This window comes from Schistocerca serialis, chromosome 2, assembly GCF_023864345.2.
Source record: "Schistocerca serialis cubense isolate TAMUIC-IGC-003099 chromosome 2, iqSchSeri2.2, whole genome shotgun sequence".
Classification (NCBI taxonomy): Eukaryota; Metazoa; Arthropoda; class Insecta; order Orthoptera; family Acrididae; genus Schistocerca; species Schistocerca serialis.
Genome location: NC_064639.1, coordinates 367,109,132 through 367,133,170, shown reverse-complemented (window position 1 = coordinate 367,133,170; position 24,039 = coordinate 367,109,132). Strand labels below are relative to the sequence as shown.

At 41.4% G+C, this 24,039-nt stretch overlaps 1 pseudogene; it reads right to left on the bottom strand.

Annotated features, from left to right (window-relative positions):
* Positions 1-21,402: 21,402 nt before the first annotated feature.
* LOC126458849 (5S ribosomal RNA) lies at positions 21,403-21,520 on the bottom strand (annotated as a pseudogene).
* Positions 21,521-24,039: the final 2,519 nt, after the last annotated feature.

Here is a 24,039-nt window from a genome sequence, read left to right as displayed (position 1 = left end):
GGATATGTAGAGGGTTAAGGACAGTATGGAAAGACAGAGATTGGAATACATCCGACAAATAACAGAGGATGTTGGGTTCGAATGCTACTCTGTGGAGAAGAGGCTGGCACATGAGAGGAATTCGTGGCAGTTGGCATGAAACCAGTCACAAGACTGATGACATACAACAAGAAGCCCCTTCAGTTCAAGATCGCGAAAGGCCAATTATGTTTACGGTATTCGACGCGCCAAATCTGTCTACCGTGCAACCACAGCATTGCCTGCTGATAGCAACAGGTGGCGGGACTGGTGATATCCAATGGTGAGCATATCCTGAGGGTACAGAGTGTATTTGAACTGCTTACGTGACGAGTAACTCACAACAGTGCTAGTAGTGTTGATACAAAGTAGATGGCAACGATAAACTATGCAAACATGGCATTACATATTCAACAACAGCCGCCTAAGTTGACACTTCATCAGAAAGGAACCCAAGGAATTTTGCAGAGGGAGAAAAAATTGGCAGATGAAATATTAGCGTTTTTCTAAGATGAGTCGGTGGAATGTGTCGTGTCGTGTCGTATATGCTCGACTGAACGGACAGTGAACATGAGGATTACAATGACGACGACACGTGCTTAACAACTGAAAGTGATACAGAAACAGGTGTTGAGGCATGTAGTTCATCACACTTGTCGGACAGGCAGTAACAAATTCTGTCTCCAGTGAAACGAAGTAAAGGACATTAGTTGTCCGAGAAGTGGTTGCTAACCAGAATTGCGTACGTGAAAGATAATCCGCAGCGTAGTAAAAAAGACAATTTCGGACAAGTCTGCAGCAATATGACCGTGTAAGGTACGAAAAAAACTGTCGATTTTCAAGTGAGGACAAGGCGCACTACTCACAAAAACAGGTGTTCGCACGTTTCAAAGATGCCCGATTCAATTTACAGGATGTGTATGACAGTGACCTAATACGTTATGCACATCAAATTGCGCGCAACACAGATTACAGTGATTTCAAGGGAAGCAATGGAAGGCTGCATAACTTCAAACAGTGCTACAGAATTGGAACACTTAAAGAAATTTCAAACAAAACGTCAACCTGACGAAGCGCTGCAAATTCCAGAATCGGCCCGAAAGTTTGTAGATAAGACAAACAAAATTATCCCAGCGTTCAGTAAGGAATTTCATTCCGTCTACGACCAATCGAAATTTGAAGAGGAAATGCGTATGAAGGGAAATTAGGGGTGCCAAGAGAACTCTATCAGTATCAACTAACATCAATGCTTTTACACATACATATACAATTATGCCGATTGTTAATATGGATGGTAAATTGGCTGCGAGGAGTTGGAGGTGCTCTGCCCCCTACGACTCTTTCTCGAGTGCATGATCTTACAGGCCAGTAGGGAATATTTACGTCACAGCAAGCAAGAGTGGGAAAATGGGCGTAAGAGAACTATATGTATGGTATGAGCACTGCTTTTAGCCAATAGCTGGTCAAATAGCTTGCCTTTGCTTGGTTCCTGGTCTGCGTATAAATAACGCATTTCCTTAGAGCAATCTAATTCCTCTTGAACAGTGTGTGACATCGCAGTTCGTACACCTGGAATCACTGGACAAATTCAGCCTCTGAATGTTTGCTTTTTTCGTGCGTATAAAACATATTAATCCACTATCTTCAGTTACCTCCTTATAGGATTGCTTTTTCCACGATACGTTCCACGATACGTTGTTTCGCATTCGTCTGCATGCCTCCACATTCCATCAGTTCTCGTTATCCTGTTTACACCAATTTCATTCCGTATGCGTTCCATAAGACCACTCTTATGGAACGCATACGGAATGAAATTGGTTTACCTAGCTGGACGTCTTGCACGGTCTGTGACTCCTAAGCAGTTCGCCTTTGATCTAGGTTGTGCGAAGGTTCGTGACCACTGTGAAGAGCCATTCCTCATTCGATGTTCGTGATACAAGTTAATAGTTTGTTTTTAACATTTCTTGAATGTCGACGATGTCCATTTTGCGAAGTGTAATACATACATTCCATAGAAGGTTGATCTCTACACCTCCCGGAGACTCATTTTCTGTCACCCTCCTGATGCACATGGTGAGTCATTAGCAAATAATATTTTTCCGGTTATACTTGTTAACACAACACTTTCAAATGTGCCTTACTAAAGATTGATTAAATTCACCGTCATCTCTTCGACTTCTACAGCATTTAAATAGAGGGAACGCATTTTTCGACGCATAACGTACTGAAATGGTCTAATTCATTTTTTAAATATGTGGAACATTCAGGAAAGTTCTTGGCTCTTCAAGAAGGAATTTTTTTTGAACCGGAAGGTTGCAGGAATTTTGTTGGACTGACCTCATACGTCTTGGAAATTTATAGTATTATGGAATGTCCTGGAATCGGAAATGTGATGTTTTGAGACCTTGAATGTTCTTAAATATTTTCAAACGACAATAAAAAATAATAAGATAATCTATGATGAAAACACAAGGAAATAAAAGCCAGTGGAACAAAAGATAACGCTTGAGCTACATACGAATGAATATCACAATTTACTGAAGTTTTGGCAATCAGTTGTTCGAGGTTTCCTAAAATTTTCAGCCATTTGCTATGTTTGGCCGTCTTGCAGTCTACGACTCGGTTTTGGTTCAAAAAAATGTTAAGTGTTTTGGGGGTTTTCTAAGGAGCCGCTGGTGAACTAATGGTGCCTTCATGAGCCCCTTAAAGCCCTCCGTACCCACATACAATGCAAAAAGAGCCAGCTGATTTGCACCACTTACCTAAGCAGGAGGAACTGTGGAATATTCATTCTTTGACTCTGCGCTCCTGGGTAGTGACACAAAGACGATCCTTTTGCAGGGTATACAAATGATGCCTAGTCCAAAGGCTGTCCCTGTCCAAAACACTTGACGCTACCTGTCTATCCCCAACAGATATGTAAAATTTGTTGGTGATTGTACATTGTATTTTCATAAATAAAGTGATCTGTAGCGTAGCTGAGAACCGGACAAGGGTACATCTAGAATCTGTAGGCATAGAGTATGTAACAGCATGTCCCATGTTAAAGTTCTTATCAGTTTGGACTTTGGACCCGCGCGCTCTCTCTCGAACTCACGCGATGGTTACGTCATCACCGCAGCGTGGCGGCGCCATACAGAAGATATCGTCGTTGTTCCAGACAAACAGTTTATAAGACAATTGAGAACATCGAATTCACAACATCTGCTGCAGACAAGAAGAAGAATACTGTCAAGAACACTGCTGCTACTGCACTTGTCGATGGACCACGTGTTTTCTGTGGATGCAGACTTAATTTTAGCATTGACATTAATGATTCTTTTACACATGGTAATGGATGGCTTACTGTAGCCATTGTACGAGGTGGTACTGGAGTTCCTAATGTGCCTGGCCTTGAAAATTTTGTAGACAGAGACATTATTGCCTACCGTATCTATCACATTGGAGAACTTGCAAATAAAGACTTTGGTAAATCTGTCTATATGTCCCCTTCCCCATTGTCATTGTATACACGTAATAGGAGAAAAATATCTGTAAATGAGTCTGTATGTATATGGATTAAAGGCAAAGGTGTATGTGAATATGTAAAGTTTGTTGGAGATTGTACTTTGTATTTTCATAAATAAAGTGATCTGTAGCGTAGCTGAGAACCGGACAAGGGTATATCTAGAATCTGTCGGCATAGAGTATGTAACAGCATGTTACGTCATCACACTGAGCAGTTGACCTTTGACCCCGCGCCGATAAGGCCGCCTGACGCCATCTTGGCAGCGCGCCAGCGGCGGACTTAGCGCACAGCACGCTGTCGCATGCGTACTGATTAAACTTTCATTCAATTCGGAACTAAAATCAGTCATCAACGTTAGTACGAGGTGTGACCTATAAGACCTTCGAATTACATTTTGAGGAATTTTTTTCTATGTCAGTTCATAAAGATGATAGTTGGAGGCTTGTATGAAAGTACATCTCTTCCCATCGCTTCCCAGATTTCGTCCATGGCTGAGAATCAAGTGACTAGGGAGTCCAGTCAAGGTTCCTCGTGGTGGTTGTTTAGTGACCTACAGTGCTGGTTCTTGTATATTCCTGCTACCCTGGTCATGATGGATATGAAAACACATTTTGTCATTCTTGTCGCATACTGGTGAAGGTTCAGTCTGCAATATCATATAGAAGGGGCAATCAAAAAGTTTCCGTTTGAAAGGCGTTTCTGCAGCGTATAAACAACGTAGCACAACGCACCAATGCAGGTATACAAACACTGACATCTAGGCAAGGGATCAATGTGGCATGATGTTTGTGCGGTAAATGCGGAAACGTGTACTACTAGTATGGTGACGTTATTACGAAATCTTCACAAAGAGGACCAACGTGTTATAATTATTTTCTTCGATACCGATGAAGAAACATCGGTAGACATCCCGTGGGGAATGAAGAATGTGAATGGGGCAGCATGTCTGCCAAAAACCATCGTTTTGGAATGGTGTACCAAGTTCAGTGCTGATTGCGATTCGACAGAAGACACCGGCCGATCTGGCTACATCCTTGCCTTACGCCCTTTTTTAATTGGAGCACTTTGCTTTTAGTCTTGTAGTCTTATTATTCCCTCTTAGTTCTTGTATTCATCACTCGTCTTCCCCAGTAGCTTACTTCTATTTTTCTCAGAATTTCGAACAAAAAAATGGTTCAAATGGCTCTGAGCACTATGGGACTTAACATCTGAGGTCATCAGTCCCCTAGAACTTAGAACTACTTAAACCTAACTAACCTAAGGACATCACACACATCCATGCCCGAGGGAATTTCCAACATTTTGCACCATTTCACACGGTCGAGCGCTTTCAATTTTGCTTCGCTGATGCTTTCATTAGCAAGCGCAACCTCAGAACTGCGTCTCTGTTGCCTTCACCTTTCCTAAAGCCGAACTGACCATCACCTAACAGAAACTCATTTCTCTTTTCCAGTTTTCTACATACTATTCGTGTCAGCAGCATGTGTGGACGAGATTTTAAGCTGATGTACGATAGTTTTCGTACCTATCTGCCCTTGCTGTCGTCGGAATTGTGTGGATGTTACTTTTCCGAAAGTCTGATGGTACGTCGGCAGTCTCATACATTCTACACACCATTTCCCCAATGAGTTTAGAAAATGCGATGGAATGTTAATACCCCTTCTGCTTTATTTGATCTCTAGTCTTCCACAGCTCTTCTAAATTCTGACTCTAATACTGGATCCCCTATGCCTTCCTTACCGACTAAAGTTTCTCTTTCCATGAAGTCATTATACAAGTCTTTCCCCTTATATTTACTTCAGTACACTCTTTCCACTGAAGCGCCAAAGAAACTGGTACAGACATACGTATCCAGATACGGAGGTATGAAGCAGCAGAATACGGCACTGCACTTGGCAACGCCTATTTAAGGCAATAAGTGTCTAGCGCAGTTGTTAGACCGTTTGCTGCTGCTACAATGGCAGGTTATAAAGATTTAAGGGGCTCCGGAACGCCCTATACTTGCAATGTTAAAATAACGCTTATAAATTACATCTTTCCTCATAAAGTATTTGAGGTAGGAAGTTGAACTTTTTACAGATTATTTATTGGAATATGGGCTACGACTTAACACAGGGATTTTACAAAATTTTAGTTCAGTTATTAAAGATGATTTTTTTTCAATTGTAATGAAAATTCACAACATTTTTTGCAATTTTTTATTTATACACTCAAAAATATACAGTTTTTTGGAAAAAGGCTGTGTTAAATTATGCAGAAGGTACTGTGTAACATTTACTGAAAGTTTGAAACAAATATGTTTGGAAGATCCTTAGAAAACATGTAATTAGTATGAGAAAATAAAAGTTTTGGGAATCGAGCGACAAAGATTGGATTAACTTTTTAGTGCATTCCAGGTCCATAGGATGGATTATCTTCATCCTCTGAAAACTCCTCCTCCAGCTTCCTCTTGTTCCTCCTCCTGTTTACTCTTGCTTGTATTTCTAGACTCTTTACAGCCCTGTCTGCAGCCCGAAGGCGTTCCTTGTCTAAAGAAAGCATCGCTCGTTGCTGTGTTCGTAGATTTTGCTACCATTTTCTTCAGTTGCAGTTACTGCAACACTAGTCCAAAAGGTGGTCATGTATGAACACTTATCACATTTCAGTTGTATTTCACTAGCAAGTCCTACGTGCTTTATTATGGAGAGTTCCAGACCAACTTCACTACAATGAATACATCTTACACAGTTTGAAAAAATTCCTTTGAGAACCGACATATCAAATATTTCATTCACATCCGATTCGCCCATAAAACATTCATAGTTTTCACTCATTGAACCAAGCTTCTTCTGTGAAGTATTTTCTTTCCCATTTTGACTGCTATGGGCAGGTGTACTTGAGAGGTTAGGTTCACTCACTTGGTTATCGTCTTTATTGTTTACAGTAATAACACATACCTTTGGCTTTCCAACATTTCTCCTTTTCTTAAAAGCCTTCAGAGGATTTCTAATAACTTTACTTTTACTCATTATTATACTTCAACAAAACAGAGACTCAAGAAACAGAATTAATTACGAATATTTTCGAGATAACGATAGAGTAAATAAACATGAAACAATCGACAGTCACACCAGCGATATATATTGAACCATCACAGGTTAGCCACAACACATACTTTATCTCACATCACTAAAATGTACCTGATGAACACGGACGTTAATAATAACACCATTTGACAGCAGTTTAACAGCGCCACAGTGGGTCACGCCCATGTAGAACACATTTCAAAAAAAATTTAAAAATAGTTGTAGTCTTCGGAATTGAATAAATTATATATCTATTAAAAGGTAATAGTCTGTAGATTCAGAAAACGCCAAAAAGTAAAAATTGAACTTTTCATGATTTTGAGCCTTTCCGGAGCCCCTTAAGTGAGTTTGAACGTGGTTTATAGTTGGCGCACGAGTGATGGGACACAGAATCTCCGATATAACGATGGAGATTTACTCATACGACCCTTTCACCAGTGTACCGTGAAACATCAAATCTCCGACACTGCTGCGGCAGGAAAAAGATCGTGCAAGAGCGGGACCAACGACTACTGAAGAGAATCGTTCAAGGTGACAGAAGTGCAACCCTTCCGCAAATTGCTACAGATGTCAGAGCTGGGCCAACAACAAATGTCAGCCTGCGTACCATTCAAAGAAACATCATCAATATAGGCTTTTGGAGTCGAAGGCCCACTCGTGTACTCTTGATGACTGCACGACACAAAGTTTTACGTCTCACCTGGGACTGTCAACTCCGATATTGGACTGTTGATGACTGGAACGTGTTGCCTGGTCGGACGAGACTCGTTTCGAATTGTATTGAGCAGATGGACGTTTACGGGTATTGAGGAAGCCTCATGAATCCATGGACCCTGCTTGCCAGCAGGGGACTGTTCAAGCTGGTGGAGGCTCCATAATGATGTGTGGTGTGTGCAGTGTGTAGTGACATGGGACCTCTGATATGTCTAGATACGACTCTGACAGGCGACACGTATGTAAGCACCCTTTCTGATTACTTGCATCCATTCATGTCCATGGTGCATTCCGATGGACTTGGGCAATGCGATACCCCACACGTCCAGAATTGCTGCAGAGTGGGTTCGGGAACATTCTTCTGAATTTAAACACTTCCGCTGGCCACCGAACTCCCCAGACATGAGCATCATTGAGCACATCTGGGATGTCATTGCCATTTGGTGTTGAGAAGAGATCTCCACCCACTCGTGCTCTTCCCTATTTATGGACAGCCCTGCAGGAGTCATGGTATCAGATCCATCCAGCACTACTTCAGACATTAGTCGAGTCCATGCCACGTAGTGTTGCAGCACGTCTGTGTGCTCGCGGGGGCCCTACACGATGTTAGACAGGTCTACGCGTTTCTGTAGCCCTTTGGTGTATCTACTCTTTTCTTTAAGTTTAATGCTGGTTATCCCCATTGCACTCTTAATGTTACACTATCACTGTTAATTTAAATGAAGGCTGTTTTGACTTTTCATATACTTAGTCAGTCCTTCCGACGATAATTCCTGCTTCAATTTCTTCGCCTTTGGCTGGCCAGCAGTTCCTGTTTCCTTAATTCCTAAGTGATTTATATTGCTGTAACAGCAAGACTATAGCCTTTCCCTGGACAAAATGGTTCAAATGGCTCTGAGCACTATGGGACTCAACTGCTGGGGTCATTAGTCCCCTAGAACTTAGAACTAGTTAAACCTATCTAACCTAAGGACATCACACACATCCATGCCCGAGGCAGGATTCGAACCTGCGACCGTAGGGGTCTCGCGGTTCCATACTGCAGCGCCAGAACCGCGCGGCCACTTCGGCCGGCTTTCCCTGGACATTTTAGTACTTTCTCCTTTTGGAGATCAATTGATGTATTTCTTTTATTAGCCATGGTTTCTTTGGAGCTACCTTGTGCAACATATATGCTTGTGATTTGTAGAGATATCCCCTCTTCTTCAACTGAACTGCTTACTATAACTGCAGCCTCAGAGAACTTCAAGCATCTCTCTATATTTCTTAGTACTTCCGTATCCCACTTCAATGCACATTTATTCTTCCTCACTAATCCCTTAAATTCAGCCTACCTAAGTTTTCATCTGAGTCTATATCTACTCCTGGGTTCGCTTTTCATTCCAACACCTTATTTCGGAATCGCTGCCTAACCATGACGTAATCTAAATGAAATCTTCATTTTTCAAGTATACCACCTCCTCTTGTGATTCCTTAATAAAGTGTTCGCTATTATGAGCTGAAATTTCAGTCTCTCTTTGTCATTCCTAGTACCAAGTCCATATTCTCCCGTAACCGTTTCTTCTACTCCTTCCCATACAACAGCATTCCAGTCCACCATGAGTCTTACATTTTCATCTCCCTTTACGTACTGAATTGCCAGTTAAATATCCCGACATACTTTCTCGATCTCTTCATATTCTGCTTGCCACGTCGACATGTATACCTTAACTGTCGTTGTCGGTGTTAGTTTGCTGTTGATTCTCATGAGAACAACTCTATCACTGAATTGTTCACAGTACCTCAATTTTCTACCACGTTCAAAATTCTGACATTCCGTGTTCCTACAAGTAGAAAGTTATCCTTTCTTTGGTTATTCCATCTTTTTCTTATGGACAGTCCCCTCCTCAAGATCTGAACCGGTTACTAATCGAGAATCTTTTGCCAATGGAGAGATCGTCATTACACTTGTTCCAGTTACGGGCAACCTGTAGATATGCATTATTTGATGCCGTGGTTTCTATTGCCTTCTGCATCCTCTCGCTGTTGATCATTGCTGATTCTTTCACCTTTTTCTTGTAGTTTCCCGTCCCCAAGCCACGAGAGTGCCCTTAACCTCTGTTGGCCCCACCTCCCTATTTGACAAGGCTGTTGGAGTAACGGCAGTAACTTCTTAGAAAGTATTCTGAAGGCAAAGCTGATGATTTTTATTCGAAATTTAAGCAGGGGCTGCATTCGAACGCGAGATCCATGACGTTTTGATTACTAGTCAAAGACGCCGCCCCTAGATCACGCCGGCCGCGGTGGTCTAGCGGTTCTAGGCGCTCAGTCCGGAGCCGCGCGACTGCTACGGTCGCAGGTTCGAATCCTGCCTCGGGCATGGATGTGTGTGATGTCCTTAGGTTAGTTAGGTTTAAGTAGTTCTAAGTTCTAGGGGACTGATGACCATAGATGTTTAGTCCCATAGTGCTCAGAGCCATTTGAACCATTTGAACCTAGATCACGGGTTTAACTGGTCAATAAGATATGTAAAAAAGGAAAGATGGGACATTGTTGTTCAAAGTCTCGTCGACGAGTTTCTCGCTAGATCCAGAGTGCAAGCTCAGATGGAGCAAGGTTGGGAAACGAAATTGGCAATGTCCTTTTCTAAGGAATCTGACTCTAGATATTCGGAGAAACCACAGAAAACCTTGACCGGATGACCAGATATGGAACTGAACCGCAGTTCTCCTGAATAAGTTTCATGTACTGATGATAAGAAGAGTACTTTATTAAAACAAAATATACCATCAAGTAAGCAGCTATACTACAGAGAAACAATTTAGAGCAGTTATTTCCAAACCTGCGGAGAAGACATGCCAACTGTGATCAGACCTTCTCACACTCTCACACTTCTTTTCCGCCTTATTGAAGACAAGCATTCTGAAGCTCCCTCGAAAACAACGTTAGGCTTCTCTTCTCCTTTCGAAGCTCACGTCATGTCTGAACAATCTGTGCTGGTCCAGGGATTACTGTTACTCACGAACGTGGAACTAGCGGTTCAGCTAAGCGTGGGACGTAAAGAAGAGGAAGACTGCAAATGGAGCGGAAACATACAGTCCCAGCGCGATACGTAAAATTTACATTATGCCAAAGCACAGTTCGTATCTCTCAAGGACCATTTAACAGAGTCAAGTACGAATGGTTTCAGATCGCTGGTTTGCATTTTAATACATATTGTGGAAAGGTTACAGCTTTTTTCAAATCGTTTCTTCTTTTAATTTTGCGTTTTTAAACATAATTTTTTTCAGTGGAAAGGAGGATCATACGTTGGGTGAAAAACTGATATTGCTTACGCTCAAATGCACGATGTTTCTCTGCAATACATAAACAGAGGGGTAACGGGCAAACGCTTAGGGACTTGGTAAAATGAATGAAGTTTGGGTAACGTCAATCGTTGCAAGAGCACATAGCGGGTATCTCAGATGTGCATAACTGAACATTTCATTGCCACTCTTAGGCGGCTGATACTATGTTATGACTCGTAATGTATCATTATCATTGTTTGTTGAGTTTCTTTTGTTGCTGATGATGCAGCCACGGCAAAGAGGGCACTAATGTCGTTGCTATTTAGCACCCTAAACCACACATTGTCATCATTATCATCACGACAAAGAAATCCCACTTTTGCAAAAGATTCTAAACGTATCGACAGATCAATGGTGAGTGATTCTGTAAGATTGGTACCAGAGGAGTGTTGCACAATTTGTTGGTTCTTTATACGACTGGATAATCTTAGGGTTAACAAATTAAAATCATAAAAATCTCTGTTTCCGGTATAGGAAGATGAATCGTTGTAGATTATAAGTTTTCGACATTTCCACAAACAGAAAAATATTATTAATGCAACAAATTCCGGGTGAAATCTCAGGGTTGCTAAAAATAATTGTATAATGCGTACCTCGCTCAGATCGGTGTGATATTTGAAAGTACTGTGGGACAAACCCAAACCGAACAGAATCAGCCGGCCGGGGTGGCCGAGCGGTTCTAGGCGCTACAGTCTGGAACCGCATCGACTGCTACGGTCGCAGGTTCGAATCCTGCCTCGGGCATGGATGTGTGTGATGTCCTTATGTTAGTTAGGTTTAAGTAGTTCTGTGTTCTGGAGGACTGATGACCTTAGAACTTAAGTCCCATAGTGCTCAGAGCCATTTGAACCATTTTGAACAGAACGAAGGCGTTTGAGGTGTGGTGCTGCAGAAAAAGTTTGAAAAATGTGAAGGAAAGGACTGAGGAGGTTCTCCGCAGAACTGGAGAAGAAAGGAACATACGGAGAACACTGACAAGACGAAGGGACAGAGCATAAGACATTTACTAAGACATCAGGGAATAACTTCCACGATACTCGATGGAGGTGTAGACGACAACTACAGAGGAAGACAGACTGGAATACATCCAACAAATAGTGAAGGACATAGAGTGCAAATGCTACTCTGCCATGAAGAGTTTGGTATAGGAGAAGAATTCGTGGCGGGCCACATCAAACCAGTCCTGAAACTGATGCTCAGATAACAATAATAATAATAATTCGAAAGGAACATAGTGCCATTCCCCTTCCGAACAGATTGTCTTTTTTTATATGCAGTGAGGTCCACAGGCAGGATAAATTTCTTGCCGGATATCATTTTGCCACCCTGGTTCTTTTTATTGTAAAGGTGCGTTTAGATGAGCCACGTTTGCAGCAACGTTTGGCCGCAACAGCATTGCGTCAACATTTCTGCAATTTGGCTGCAATACAGAGCATATCGCTGTATGGCTGAGTAATACTGCTGACGTTGCAATTAGTCGCCGACGTAATGCCGAGGTGTTGCCAATTTGGTCATCAAGGGTGGAGAATATTTCACATTACAGGGCAAAATCTGTCCTTGTCCTTGTCCTTGTCTCTATTTGCTTCCCTCTGCTACTCATTTCACCGACAGCGCTGTAGTCATGTGTACTATGAGTGAAAACAATATCGTTCAGCTTTTGTTCGAAAGTTTACGCACGTTCACATAGCTTAGTTGTGAATTTGTTGTGTACAGTAATGGTGTAATGCACACATGAGAGAGCTATGAATTCTGCAAATGCAATTCGTCTGGAGCCAGAGGTATTGGATGTCGAAGGTAATGAATACAAAAATAGCAGTCTTAAAAAGAAAAATGTTGCCGATGTACACAGAATCACGATTGATGAAGAATAGAATAAATTCTGAAGTCTTTGAATCTGTTTCAAATGCTGCGCACGAAAGTTGTATAGGAAGGGTGAAAGGAGCAGGTGGCTCTTCATTTACGTCACCTGCATTTCATGCCACGAGTTTCATACTGTCTCGAGACGTACGAGTACCTGAATCGAGAATTAAATGTGTGAACAGTGGCTTGTACTGGTGAACAAAAATTAAATAAAAATGTATTCTTATTTCAAACTTATCTTAATGAAATCATTCAGCCCTTCCAAAGCACTGCGTACTTTTGGTACAATGTGGCCTATTGATGAATAGTGAACTTCCATCACACAAGTGGAAGAATACCAGTAGCTAAAAGCCGAAGGGTGATCGCTAGTGCCGGCCGCTGTGGCTGCTTTCAGTTCCGTAATGACAAATTTCGCGCTTATTGTGACCGCTCGCGTTACCATTTTTTTAAAACATTTATTAAAGGAACAACGTCACACATTCCAAATACATATTAAGTACATGTACTAACCATGCACATATGTTATACATGAAATGATTTAAACAAAAATAGTTTGATCATTGCAATTATGCTGATGTTAAAGAAATAGATCTTTAATCATTAACCGTGTTCCACACGCGCGTTTCATTACTGACATATGTTCATCATAAATGTGGCTATTTTACGAACGATTCTAAAAATCAGTACAGTTGCATCTGCGATAGTGAGAAACCCGATGCGCAAGCTGTTAGATTTTAACTGCAAATTTTGCCGTTAACATTCGGATTGAAGAAATTATAACCATGTTCCTGGAACAACGTGCGTTCACAGGTAACTTTCGAATCTTAAAAAATGGATACATAAGGCAGAACCTACTCTATGACCAGCACGTTTACCTTATTTAACACTCGTCGATTGTTTTCCTTGGGGAAATGTCAACAACGCGGCGTACATGATTTTAGTTATCACCCGAGCTGAGTTGATTATCGGTATCCAAGGAAATGGATCACGGTTCTACAAAACCTCTTGCACAAATATCAAACGCCCTAAGAGCAGCGTCCCTTTCGTCTTGGACTATGCGTATAGTTAGTGTCCCTTCGTCGAAGGACGCACATGTTTCGGTGCTGCACTACGCCAACCTAAAAGAGATCGACAAAACGAGGAACGTGATAGAAACTGAATTAAATTGACTTTAGCGAAACAAAGGGAATCACTGGTTGACATATTTCGTGGAATGCAGCTGCAAGAAATCCACGCAGGTATATGGACGTAATAAAGACACAGGTGTAAACAAGAATTGTTTAGAACGTACCTCTGTGGCGTAAGCAAAGCCGAAACGATCCTATTAATACAGGACGCTCGTGGTCTATCAAGTTGCGAAAGAGTTTCAAAGTGGTCTACAAATGCCACCTAAATTACAGCGCATGCGTGCCGCTCGAGATTTGCGTTAAAATCACCCTAGACCATTAAAAATCCCCTGTTCTTGAAAATTGAACGTTTGTGAAAACTTTACCTCGAAATAATATTAACAGCACAAAATTAACAATTAAATAATTTTGTTTATCTGGCCCTCTTAGTACGAAAATTACTGTGCTTGTAAGATCTTAGGTTAGATCGGATTGTAAACGTAATTAGTTTTTAATTATTTGTATTTTCTATTAGCACTCATTTTAATTTTTTAATTTTTTATTTATGTTTGATTAAACATACTGCAACGCGTTCTGAACATGCTCTGCTGGTCTTCAGGCGTTTAGACATACAAAAATGTTATTTAAAAATAAAATGTCTTCAGCTAAATTAGTTGTTTATTGCTCTTTCTGGAGTGGCTGTTCGGATGTTTGGAGGGAGGGGAAGGGGCAGTGGTTGGCCAGAAATTTATGCCAGGTGGTGGGATTGCTGGTGTGGAAACACGTCTCGTTGTTGTTTAGGACTGACACCACACCCTGTGTGGGATGCAGATACTTCACTAGAAAATTTACGTCGAAAAACAGTGCCAAAATAAATAATGCAATTGTGTAATGTCTCACAAGATTTTCGCCACTGTACCAATGATGCAAACGAAACTTTGGGACGCCAAAATTTAAGTGAATAACTGTCAAATAGAAAAGTGTATTGCACGATTTTCACACCATAACAACTGATACAAAACTACCTACTACTTATATCCCAGACAGGCTGTGATAGTAATCATAATAAATAACTAGACACAACGCCACACCAGCAGAAGATATCACTGGAAATCAGTTTCTGGCCAATCACTGCCCGCCATACCTCCAAATACCGCAAGAGCCACACCAGCTGCGAACAATAAACAAAAAGTTCAATGTTAATTAAGCTTAAGCCATTCTACTTGTAAGTAACAACTTTATGTATGTATGAACGCCTGAAGATGAGTAGAACACGTTCGAAACCTCTGGACGCTTGCTCGAGAAAAACGGTTAAGTGACACAGAAGTTCATGTCTGTTCATAAATCCTCAAGACAACTGTTCACAGTAAACAGAAGTTTCAGATTATAATCAGAGTCTGGCACAAATTTTCATTATTCAGTAATACGGAATAGCGTCGAAGCAGTTTTCTGTGTTCCTTCCTTGACAAGAATTGTGATTGCGTTGGTTTCCTCGGGCAGCTTCGTTAATATAAAGTGCTCTGCTTATCAACGTTGCGAAGTCGTTTGAAAGGTATAACCGTCAGATTCACTATTATCAGGTTCATAAGTTATTAGTTCCTACATATAGTAGGCGTTAGCCTGCTGATATGAACACACCTCGAGAGAATGTGGTACACAAAACGATTTAAGCGGTTCACATAAATCGTTATACGAAGATATGTTGAGTGAAAGGCTCCTTGCTCACTAGCAAACAGGAACTCAGACACATGTCGTCCTACAATACGGCCTCACGAAACAGCATGAGGTTATTGTTAGGGGACAATATTACATTACAGTTCTATAGCTTAATGAGGAAATCCCGAGCAACGATACCGTGTGACCACAGTGCTAGTCATACAACCGGAGGAAGCACTTAGCGGAGCGAAATTTGACCTCAGCTTTGATTTAAGCTCTGTTCTCCATCACCCACCCCTCCATCTCTCCGAGGCACTCAACTGCGTAATCATAGCGAAGACCGGGCTAAGTGCTGCGTTCCAAGCTTCTGCCAACGAAGTTCGTTTATTCAGCGTTCAGTAACATCGTACTTGGCATCATCCTCATTCTACGAGTCAATATCAATGTTTTACAGTAATCGGAATGCAACTGAATTTCATGAACACTTTTCCGCCTAATCAGATACAAAATTCTTTGTATGCCGAACCCGTTTACAAACTTCCTGCATACAACAAACATGAAGCCAATGTGTCCTCAGCTAACACTTACCGGAATTTGTCCAAGTACACTGGTGTCCAAAATTAAAGCAACGAACTGCTATTTCCCCGTCCTGTGTCTAATTCACCATATAATCATACAAACTGTCAACAAATATCGTTACGATCGTGTTCTACACCTAAGATGGCATTCCGATCAACGGACAACCGCGCCAGCAATGATGTCAGGACATCTACCAAGAGGGGTAGTGTTTCATGGTAGTCTCACATCCACAACCGTTATGTACAGTCACAGACGGCGCAATATGGTACACAGAAGACGCCGACAGGCTCTCTGCTGTGGAGGGCCATAGGAAGAATGGAAGCAGGAGAGTTGCAAACTGATGTGGCCCGATGGCTTAATGTGAATCGTTCTGTTGTTTCTCAGATGAGGTGACAGTTTGCAGGGACCGAAACTGTACCTCGGAGACCAGGACTGAGTCGACCACGTGTGACATCAGAAAGAGTGGACCGTTATTTCGCAGTAAGGGCACGACAGTACCGCCTTAGTACTGTGCTGCAACTGGCATCTAACATCGCAACATCCCCTGAACATTTTTTACCGAGGCAAGCGGTGTACAGAAAGCTTTATCAGAGTGGCCTTTATTGTTGGAGACCTACTGTATGTTTGCCTCTGGTGTGTCTCCACAGAAGGGAATGTCTGGAGTGGAGCCGTCAACATGCTACCTGGACGGTCGAACGGTGGACCAATGTTCGAGCCCCGATTTGGTCTGGAGAGTGATTCTTGTCAGATTTGCACCTGGAGGGCACGTGGAACACAATTTCTGGACCCAGTCATTGTGGAAAAAGACTGATACCGAGAAGGATCCCTCACGGTGTGGGCAGGGATTACGTTGACCACTTGAAAACCTCTTCATGAAATTGTACGGGTGAATCAGCAAGATTTAAGTGCTGTCATAAACCGTGAGGACATCTTGGGAACGCCGGCTGTGGTGGCCTATCGGTTCTAGGAGCTTCAGTCCGGAAGCAAGAGACTGCTACGGACGCAGGTTCGAATCCTGCCTCGGGCATGGATGTGTGTGATGTCCTTAGGTTAGTTACGTTTAAGTAGTTCTAAGTTCTAGGGGACTGATGACCTCAGATGTTAAGTCCCATAGTGCTCAGAGCCATTTGAACCATTTGAATCATCTAGTAACTCATGCACGGTTGTTGTGAGGTTCTGTGGGTCTAGACTTCATACGGACGATAATGCTCGAACTCATAGAGCACGGGCAGCTGATTTTTGTTTTTTGTTTTTTTGTTTTTTTGAAACGTAAGATATTGCACGCATGGTGTCGAGAGACGGCTTGCATCACGTCAGCATCCACTAACCACATTCAAAAGCTCGTGAATAGCTCTGCAGGAAGAATGGGCGTTAGTGCCAAAACATGAGACTGATGACATCATTCACAGCATGTCCCGTCGCTGTCAGGCCTGTATTGATTCTAGAGGTGGTCACACCCCATAATGAGCTCATAAACCAGTTGTCAGAATGTGTGTGCAAATCAGTTAATTTAGGAAATAACGAAGAACATTTTTGCAGTTGATTACGATCTATAATCTTTCCATTCTTTCTACTTTACTGTCAATGTTCATACTGTTTTGGTGCAAAATAAACACAACCTTGCAAAATTTCCATTTGTTGTTTTAGTTTTGGACACCACTGTAATGTTACGGTACTTAACAGATGGTATTTCCGATACTCCTAAAATTCTCTGCTTTTCTCTTCTGTTCGCGAATGAACCACGTCTGTAAGCATCCGTATGGTCTGTCATCACTATGATTCACGTTTCTTGACCCTGGCACTTTCATTCTCGGAGTTTAGGCCTCTCCGACAAGTAGTCCTTTTAGCGTCTGCCTCGAGAGGTGCACGACTGTTTTAAAGACACTCTCGCGAGTACTAAACGAACCCGTAGCGGAACATGTTGCCCTTCTTTGGGTCCTCTGTATTCCTTTTATTAATACGAATAGGCAAGGATCGCGACATGACCTAAAATATTCATAAATCTACTGCATGGCAGTTTCGTGAGTTACGTATCTCTTGGGCGAGCTACATTTCCATAATATTCATCGAGGGAATTTCGGTCTGACACCGGTTTTTCTTGCAGCTAATCGCTCCGGACACATAATCAAAATATTGTCATCACCAAAGGATCTTCAGTGGCATATGCGAACTATAAGAGGATTATCTGTCTCTTTGTGTCTGTTAACTTTTAAAAACGCAATTTCCTTACAATTATTGACATTTATAACATGTTATCACTCTGATTAGGATGTGCAGAAATGTCTGAGACAATACATATAATTCTATCCAATAATTCGTTCAGGACGCTTACTTAAAACTATTTCTTTAAAAAAAGAGATTTTGAAACATTATCTGTAATCCCGAAATTCTGTGAGATAGTTCGAAGTATTCTTTCTCTCTAAAGCATTTGGCATCTTTCAGCACCGTTTCGTTCCCATCGTCTCAGTCTTTGATGTAAGAAAATTGTTTGAAAGAGAGAAGTGCACACGACAAAAGACACACAAGAAGAAACCAAAGCTAGTGTGACCCTGTTGCTGTCTTCGAATTCATTCTCAGCACTTACTACGTGTACTGAAACAGCATAATTATAAGGTACTCTTACAATGAACTAACACAGTCAGAAAAAATATGCAAAATTCTTGGTCACACTCCTAAATACAAATACGAGAGAAGTTGATATATGCGAACTGAAAGAACCTATCTCAGTGCATTTAACTGATCTATATTACTTAAATTATTGGACTCTAGGTAGCACAAGTGTTCTATTCACTTTGTAGCAACTTCACTATTAGATTCCAGAACTCTCTAGAAAGATATTACAACGAGGAAGACCACTGCATATTGCACATTCTAACCGTTTCAGAGAAGCACCTTATCCAACACATCCATAAGTTACGTGGCTTATGTAAGAATGGTCACGAGTCGCAATAATGTTACATAAAAGTTATAGCCTATATTCGAACTGCAGTTAAATCACATCATCACCCTCAAGCTATTCCATACTCAACGAAACGCCACATCTCGAATTCCTGCCTCTGAAAACTTGGTTTAGTCTCACAAGGGGAGGCCGCGACTTGGGATCACGGATTCACTTTAAACTTTGTACACCATTAGTAGGCCATTAAAACAACATAATGTGCAAGCAGTGAGGTGCACTACTATGGCAGTTCCGAGAAAAATGGCAAGAGAAGTTGTAAGCGTCTATCATGTGCCTTATTTAGCGGTGTGTAAGCACCGCACGACAGAGTTCACGGTGGTCCAGTGATATGCGTTCGAACTTGGTGTGGCGAACATGTATGAGACGACGGTTCGGCTACCGCTCAAACTTAATTCTTAATCTATTTTTTTCATCACTGGTCATATTATTTAATTTACATGACATTTTGGAGGTAATGAAATAAAAAGAAAAAACACGTGTATTTGCATGAATTTTCGATTTATGTTTTCCATGTCTATTTGACAAATAGTACCCCGCAACGTGTGATGTCTAAAGCACATCCGACGAGTAATCCTACATTACTCTTGTGGTGTGGCACTCTGTGACTTATCAAGTTACTGACTGTGAATCACGTCATTCGCATCATTGTTTATCGAGGCTTAACTTGGGCTTTCCAAACCTGTCCCTCATACTTGAAAATGTAAAATTGCAAATAGTATGAAATTCACTACAACCTCATGAAAATGAACGTGTTTTTTTCGTCCTACTACCTCTGAAATGTGATAAAAATTAAATGATGTGACCAGCGATGAAAAATAAATATGTTGTTTCAATGACTTACTAAAGGTGTATAAAGTTTGAAGTAAATCTGTGATCCAAACGTCATGACCTCCGTTTGTCAGTAACACATATTTTTTACAATGAGTGAAGTATCTGAGAGAACTAATACCTGTAGTTCTACCACCTAATTCGCTCACTACGTTTATCAAAAATTAACCGATGTTCGCATGGCGTGTGCTTTTATGCAAACTGCAAAATGGATTAAGACGACGATTAAGGTGGGACGTGCTGTGTGAGAACGTCACAATCCACCGCTCATTGAGTGGTTTTTGCCAGTAGCTTTTGGAAGTCGTGTTTCATGTCGTCTTTGCTTCACCGGGCTGACCTTGCTTGCTTCCCTGTCGATAAACTGGGGTGAGGGTATCACTACTAATTTCGCTGTACTCGTAACGGCATGTAGATCAATATGTGGTTCGCTTGCCTCCTATTGCTCTTTTAATTTAGCACAATGCTGATGTTGTTCAGACTGGACTGAAGCCTAGCCCCAACATTCACTCCTAAATAACCACAAAGCATAGTCTTTTACACTATAACTGACATTTGCACACGTTTGAAATTGTAAACATCACATGACCAAAGCATTCGTTGCCGGAGACCAGAGCACAGCATCTATTGTCATTCCTGACTCGGCAGATATCGAGCTTTTCGCTTGCATGAAAGTGGTAGAAAGTCTGAACGTGAAATTGAATAACGAATTTTTTCTTATTGGGTCAAGATTCATGTAAGGCATCTATTGTCAGACAGATATGTTAAATATAATTGTGGTCACAAACTATAATGTGAGCATATGTTCAAACTTGAAATGACTAGACGTAATGTTTTATGGAGAACAGGGTTTCGAAATTAGCAAATGATCAAATTGTCAACTAAACGCAGTCAGATGTTAGATATTGAATTTTTTCAACAGAAGCGAGCCGTCTGAAGCTGGAATGAAGAGACGAAGAAGTTTAGGCTTGTTCAGGGTTCGAGCACAACACATGTCGTTTCCGATGACTACACATGGATTTTTATATTATGCTAGTTGATTTCAATAGTACCTCTTAAATTACGCTGTTTCAATATGCTTAGTAAGCGTTGCGAGTAAACTCGAAGACAACTATACAGTCGCCTTATGCGGCTTTTGTAGTGAAGTCTACTGTGAATTGTTCTCCGTGGGTGCACTTCATCCAGATTTTTTTCGTACCACAGAGACTGAGCTTGGTGGAATTTAAAATGTGCTGAAAGGCCCCAGACATTTTCAAATCCAAGAACACTTCGAATTATCATTGGGAGTATGAAAATTATTTCAAAATCCATTATTTATTAAAAAAATTTTGTGATGAAATCTCATGAAAGAATTATATGGTAGAACTACAGGTATTGACTGTCTCAGATACTTCAGTATACCCTAATCAGAATGTTAACATGTTTGAAATGCCACTAATTGTAAGGAAACTGAGTTTATCTCATCTTTAATATCAAGTTTCTGATGTTTGCTGTCTCATGGTATTATTTTAAATTTACGTCTGCATCGATTTTCATATGGGGCAGTATTCACTGGGAGTACATAGTTGAAGCAGATCCTGCTGTGGTAAAAGGGGAAGTACAGCAAGTGGCTCATCGGGATCATCCGACCGCCGTGTCATCCGCAGCTGAGGATGCGTATAGGAGGGGCGTGGGGTCAGCACACCGCTCTCCCGGTCGTTATGATGGTTTTCTTTGACAGGAGCCGCTATTGTTCGGTTGAGTATCTCCTCAAATGTCATCATGAGGCTGAGTGCACCCCGAAAATTGGCAACAGCGCATGGTGACCCGGACGGTCACCCATCCAATTGCCGGCCAGGCCCTACAGCGCTTGACTTCAGTGATCTGACGGGAACTGGTGTATCCACTGCGGCAAGGCCGTTGCCACAAAAGGGAAGCAGCAACGCAAAAAAGACGTGTACAGGATAAACAATTAGCACAAGCAGTGGACGTTGACCCTCGACATAAACACATATAGCGCGTTCGAAAAAATGGGTAGCGAAATCCGTTACTGTTCGCTTACGTGATTGGAGATCCATTGATGAAAACAATTACTTGCCCAGAAATCGTGTCGAGAGCAACTCAGATCATTCGAATATTTTTGCGCACTACAATACATCCCAACATACAGAAACAACCACACATTATGAGTATGTGGATTGCTGGACTGAGTGTTTCTTCTTCACTCAACAGTAATATGGCTTACTATGGCTTATGAAAGGGTGTGGCATGGTTGCTCTCCTATGCCAAACTCTTCATCTCAGAATAGCACTTGCAACCTACACTCTGCATTATTTGCTGTCTACAGTTTTTACATTCTACACCTCCCTTTATTACCGTGGAAGCTATTCTCTGATGTTTTAATGGATGTCCTACATTTCTGTGCTTTCTTGTTGTCAGTGTTTTCCATACGTTCCTTTCCTCGGCAGTTGGTTCAAATGGCTCTGAGCACTATGGGACTTAACTTCTGAGGTCATCAGTCCCCTAGAACTTAGAACTACTTAAACCTAACTAACCTAAGGACATCACACACATCCATGCCCGAGGCAGGATTCGAACCTGCGACCGTAGCGGTCGCGCGGTTCCAGACTGTAGCGCCTAGAACCGCTCAGCCACTCTGGCCGGCTCCTCGCCAATTCTGCGGAGAACCTCTTTATTCCTTACTTTATCAATTCAACTAATTTTCAACATTCTTCTATAGCACCACATCTCAAATGCTTTGACTCTCGTCTGTTCCGATTTTTCCACAGTCCATGTTTCACTGACATGCAATGCTGTGGTCAAAACGTACGTTCTTAGAAATTTCTTCCTCAAAGTAAGGTCTATATTTGAAAGTAGTAGACCTTTCTTGGCCAGGAATGTCTTTTTTCCAGTGCTTCTCTGGTTTTATGTCCTCCTTGCTCCGTCTGTCATGGGTTATTTTCCTGCCTCTAGGCAGTTTATCTACTTGGTGTTCACCAATACTGATGTTCAGTTTCTCGCTGCTTTTATTTCTGCTACTTCTTGTTACATCCGTCTTTCTTCGATTTCCTCTCAATCTATATTCTGTATTCCTTAAACTGTTCATTTCATACAGCAGTTCCAGCCATTCTTCTTCATTTCCACTAAAGATAGGAATGTCATCAGTGAATCTTACCATCCATATACTTCCGCCTTGAGTTTTAATTCCACTCTTGAACAGTTCTTTTATTTCCGTCATCGCCTCTTCGATGTAAAGATCGAAAAGTAGGAGCGAAAGACTATATCCTATCTTACACTCTTTTTAATTCGAGCACTTCGTTCTTGGTCTTCCACTGTTATCGTTCCCTTTTGGCTCTTGTACATATCGTGTATTACCCGTCTTTCCCTGCAGCTTATCCCTTTCTTCTCTCAGAATTTCGAACATCTTGCACCATCTGATACTGTCGAACGCTTTTCCAATTCGAGAAATCCTGTGAACGTGTCTTGATTTTTCTTTAGTCTTGCTTCCATTATCAACCACAAAGTTAGAACCGTTTTTCTGGTTCCTTTATGCTTCCTAAAGGCAAACTGATCGTCATCTAACACATCATCAATTTTCTTTTCTATTCTTCTGTATATTATTCTTATCAGCAACTTGGTTGCATGAGCTCTTAAGCTGACTGTGCTTCAATATTCGCACTTGTAGGCTCTTCTGACCTCGGGAATTGGATGAGTTGTTTCTGAAAGTATGACGGTATATCGCCAGTCTCTTACATTCTAGACATCAACGTGAATAGTCGTTTTGTTGCCACTTCCCCCAACGATTTTAGAAATTCTGACAATGTTATCCATCCCTTCTGCCGTATTCGTTCGTAAGTCTTCTAAAGCTCTTTTAAACTTTGTTGCTTGTATTGGATCCCCTATGTCTTCTATGTCAACCAGTTTTCCTTCTACCACGCCATCAGACAAGTCTTCCCCCTCACAAAGAATTCAATCAGTCTTTCCACGCTGGCAGGAGTGGCCGAGCGGTTCTAGGCTCTACAGTCTGGAGCCGAGCGACCGCTACGATCGCAGGTTCGAATCCTGCCTCGGGCATGGATGTGTGTGATGTCCTTAGGTTAGTTAAGTTTAATTAGTTCTAGGTTCTAGGCGACTGATGGCCTCAGAAGTTAAGTCGCGTAGTGCTCAGAGCCATTTGCACCATTTTTAGTCTTTCCACCTATCCGCTCTCTATTCTGAATTTAACAGTGGAATCCAAAAGTTTTCAAAAAGCGATGTAACTAAATTTGGCACAGTGTTAAGGAATGTTATATGGATACACACATACGTTATCATTTTTATTGCAGTTATACATTCTTAATTATAAACAATTGAACGTTTTTCAACAAGTTGAGTACAAAAGTTCCTTTTTTAAAAAATCTGTCAGAATGTAAGTAATGTAATTCTGCACTATTTTTGATATACC